Consider the following 4,939-nt stretch of genomic DNA (forward strand, 5'->3'; position numbering starts at 1 on the left):
AATCAGTGAGTGGCTCCCTCGGAAAGAGCAGCCTGGTATGACAATTATGCCATCATCTTGCTCTCTCACCCCACCAGAGAAAGGGAATCCCTCATGCCCCCCCCCCCCCCCCCGCTTTGTTGGATCTAACCTCCCCAGCGCAATCAGAGGAGATAGATAATCCTCTCCAGGACCCAAAAATGGCTCCTCAGCAGGATCAACCAATCTCTCAAGCCTTACAGATTAAGGCCCCTATGGAGGTAGGAGTTCACCCTCCATCTTTGATAGATGTTCCTGATTCAATTGTATAATCTGAGAGTGATCGCGTGGCTAGGGAAGTTAATATCATTGCCAATTTTGTAGGGGAAGAAGTAGTAAATGACCTTATGGATCAACTGATTGATGAAATCTGTGATGATGAGGAATTGGAAAGACAAAGGGATCTCCTTGTCAAAAATCTAGTAGATATTACCAGAGTCAACTTAGAAACAGATGAACTCTTTATAGCATTAGATAACTTAGAAAATCATAATCCTAACACCCTAGGCATTCTATGCTCTGATAAAAGCAAAGACTCTCCTGATTGTGCTAGAATTAGTAAGAGAAGAGGCAGGAGATCCCTCGCTGAACTAAGATTAAAGGATGGAGAAGCAAGAGGTCAGTCTAAAATATCTACTCTTTTTAATGCAGGGGAGGGGAAGTTCCTCCCCACAGAGCCATGAAAATCATAACATGGAATGTTAGGGGTTTGAATGCCCCTAACAAACAATGCCTCTTAAAGTGTTGCATCTCTGACTCTAAACCTGACTTAATGTTAATCCAAGAAACAAAAATGAACTCCTCTGAGATTTCCCTCTTTGAGCAAAAACTAGGTGCTAGAAAACTAAAACACTCCTCTGCCATAGGCACCTCAGGGGGCTTAGCTATCATTTGGGATTCTAGATCCCTCTCGTTTACACCTTTAGAAATTAAGCAAAATTGGATACGAGGAGTAGTAAGCTATAAAAATAACCTTAGATTCAAACTAATCAACGTTTATGGCCCTATCTAGAATAGGGATAAGGTTAAGGTGTGGTTGGAACTTGAGTCTTTCCTAAGAAGTTTCCCGAACGAGTTTAGCATCATTGGCAGAGATTTCAACGCCATCACCAAGATAACGGACAAAAGAGGAGGTAGCAGCAAACTGCCACCATCAGCTATAGATTTCAATCTTTGGATCAACAGGAATTCCCTGTTGGAAATCCAGACGGCAAAGAATGCCTTCACCTGGAATAATAGAAGATCTAGTTTCTGTAACATTGCTGAGAAACTTGATAGGTTCTTTATCCATGGGGGGCTCTCAGAGCTTAATTACTCCCAGTAGGCAGAGCCTCTTCCTTTATCAGGATCTGACCATTTCCCATTCCAATTAAACTTATTATCTGACCTCGCCCCTAAAAAGTGCCCCTTCAAATTTGAGGGCATGTGGTTTAGAGATGACAACTTTCTAAACTTAATTGAGAATTGGTGGAGCAGCTCTATTTTCTCAAGTTTGAAGATGTTTATTGTTGCTAGTAAGTTAAAGCTTATTAAAAGGAAGCTCTTAGAGTGGAATAGGATCAATTTTGGTAACATCTTTGATAAAAAACCCTAATAGAGAATGATCTCAATAATGTTAACATTGAGGTTCTTGAGAAGGGGATGGATGAACATCTCATCCTTAAGGAAAAGGACCTACTCTCTGAGTATCAGAAGATATTGTCTTATGAAGAGATCTTCTGGAAACAAAAATCTAGGGAGACTTGGCTAAGTGATGGGGATCGGAATACCAAGTTCTTCCACAATAGTACCAAGCAAAGGAGAGGAGTCAATCAAATTTCTAAAATCAAGAATTGCCAAGGTTCCATCCTATCTGAACTGGATGAGGTTGTCTCTGAGGTAGTCAAGTTCTTTGATAAAACCTTAAATAATTTTGAAGGTTCCAACCTTAGGGGCCAACTCAATATTATTAAGAATCTCCCAAAACTCATCACCGATGACCACAACATAGTCCTGTTAAAGAAATTATCTGAGGAGGAGGTCAAATCTGCCCTCTTCAAGATGAATCCGGATAAGGCTCCAGGCCTAGATGGCTTCCCCACCAGCTTTTTCCAAAAATGTTGGGGTTTTATGGGGACAGAAATTACGGATGCCTTAGAAGGTGTGAGGAATTCTGGTAAGATTCTCAAAGAGATCAACAATACCTTCCTCACCCTCATTCCAAAAAAAGAGGATCATGATAGCTTTAATGACTTCAGACCAATTTCTCTCTGCAACACTCTGTATAAACTCTTAACTAAAACCTTAGCAGCCAGACTCCAGAATCTCCTTCCCTTTATTATTAGTGAAGAACAAACTAGCTTCATAGCGGATAGATCAATCTATGATGGGGTTATTATTGCCCAAGAGGTCATTCACTCGGTCCAGCTCAATAGGGCCCCAAGCATGCTAATCAAATTGGACATTAGTAAAGCATATGACAAAGTTGATTGGCGCTTCCTATGCAAATGCATGGAGGCCTTTGGCTTTTCCAAAACTTGGATCAACCTTATCTTTGAATGCATATCCACCCCTAAATTATCGGTTATGGTTAATGGTTCTCTGGAAGGTTTCTTTAGCAGCTCGAGAGGGCTCAGGCAAGGAGATCCTATGTCCCCCTTCCTCTTCATCATCATGGTTGAAGCCCTAGGCAGATCCATCTCCATGGCCAAAGAGGAGGGGAGGATCCAAGGTATCCCCATCACCAGTGGCCTCCCTCCTTTCACCCACCAGCAATTTGTTGATGATACAATGCTTTTTAGGCAAGGTTGTGCGAAGGAAGCTCGTGCCTTCAAAGGCATCCTCAATTCCTACATGTTAGCCTCGGGTCAAGAGGTGAATCTAGCTAAATCTGTAGTTTTTTTGTTCAACATAGACCCCTATTTAGAAAAAGAGATCTGCAATGCCCTAGAAATTAGTCAAGGAACCCTTCCTTGCAAATATCTAGGCATCCCCCTTGACAGGGGCAGGAGATCCTCAAATTTATGGGACAACTTGGTGGACAAAATCAAGTCTAGGATTAGCTCCTGGAAGGGGAAATGGCTTTCATCGGCTGGTAGGGCAACTCTGGTTAGATCGGTATTATCAGCTATGCCCATTTACCAGCTCTCCTACCAACATTTGTCTTCTTCCAAACTTGTTGAGCTCAACAAGCATCTCAAGACCTTTTTTTGGCAAGGTGCTAATAGTAGCCACAAAATTTCACTTATTTCTTGGGACAAGATATGTACATATAAAGAATGTGGTGGTGTTGGCATCAAAAACCTTCGGAATCAAGGTAGAGCCTTAGGTGCCAAGCTGGTTTGGAGATTGTTCAAAACTCCTCACCTCAAATGGGCAAGATTACTGAACCACAAATACCTCAATGGAGAATATCCTATCCAAATCTTCAAAGAGACCAATCCGCCCAGAGGATGTTGCCTTTGGAATTTTATGCTGGACTACAGAAAGATTATCTCTGACAGGCTTACCTGGAACCTGGGATCCGAGGATAAAGCCCTTTTCTGGTCTAATTCCTGGGGCGGGTATAAGGCCATTGAAAACCTCCATGACTTTGGTGCCACCCGAGTCCTTAAATCACAGAGGACCCTTGTTAAACAATTATCTCTCCCCTTCAAAGGAAGGGGTTGGATGGCAGTGGATTGAAAGGGAAGATGAAGCTATCCCGGAAAGGGACAAGCATATACTTATGTCAATTCTCAAATCTACGAACATTGTCTTAGGTCATAATGAGGACAAGCTCGTATGGGAGGGCTCCTTAAGAGGGGAATACAACTCCAGGGATGGGTATTCTCACATCTCCAAAGCATTTTTAAGACCTAAGACAGAGCTCCCTCTAAATCTCTGCTGGGATATAAACTATTTGCCCAAGGCAGGCATCTTCTCCTGGCTTGCGATTCAAAACAAGCTCCTAACTGCGGACAAATTTAGGTGAATGGGATATGAGGGCCCTAGCAGATGTCCTCTGTGCGAGGCAGATGAGGAGGATACCAATCATATCCTCCTTAACTACCCCTTTGCTCACCAATGCTGGATATGGTTCACCAATAAACTTGAATGGTTTGCAGCCTTCCCCCACACCATCTTAGGTATGCTCAAAGCCTGGCCTCTCCTCAGGCAGGGTTGTCTCTTTGAAGGTTTATGGATAGCTCTCCCATCATCCATAATGTGGGAACTATGGAAGGAGAGAAATAGACGTCTCTTTAAGAATGAAAAGCTAGGGGTCCTTAGAATCATTAATAAGATAGAGTCAACTATCACTGAGCTCATGAACAACAGACTTTCCTCAGGCTCATTAAAAAATGCCTCTATATCTTATTGGGATGAAAAGATGAAAAAACATTGGGAGGGCTTATCCTTCCCTCCCTTTGTAGGAGTTGGTCCTACTGCTAGCCTTCAATCAAGGGCGGCATGCAGTTGGCAGCCCCCAGGTGAAGGGTGGGTGAAGTTAAACTTTGATGGGGCATCCTGAGGCAATCCAGGACAAGTCGGGATAGGATGCATTGTTCATAACTGGGAAGGCAAAGAAATAGAAACCTTGGCTTCTCTAGTTGGCATCAACACCAACAATTGGGCGAAACTGATGGCCCTGGTGGAAGGTCTACTCTTGTGTAGGAAACTTGAAGTTAAATTCTTAGAAATCGAAGGAGACTTGGCTATAATTTTCAATGCCTTAAGGAAAGGGAGCATGCCTAACTAGAAACTTAGTACCCTACTATCAAAAGCTCTGGACTTATGCAAAGGTTTTGATAGATATGCAATCAATCATATTTATAAGGAAGGCAATAAAAGAGCGGATGAGCTTGCCAACATGGGAGCTGATGGCATTAAGCTCCTTTCTATGCCAACCTAAGGCTAGCCCCTCCTTTTTTCATGTCCCAGTGTTCGTCTTCTGGTCTTCCTT

This window comes from Cryptomeria japonica, chromosome 6 (assembly GCF_030272615.1).
Source record: "Cryptomeria japonica chromosome 6, Sugi_1.0, whole genome shotgun sequence".
NCBI classification, from domain to species: Eukaryota; Viridiplantae; Streptophyta; class Pinopsida; order Cupressales; family Cupressaceae; genus Cryptomeria; species Cryptomeria japonica.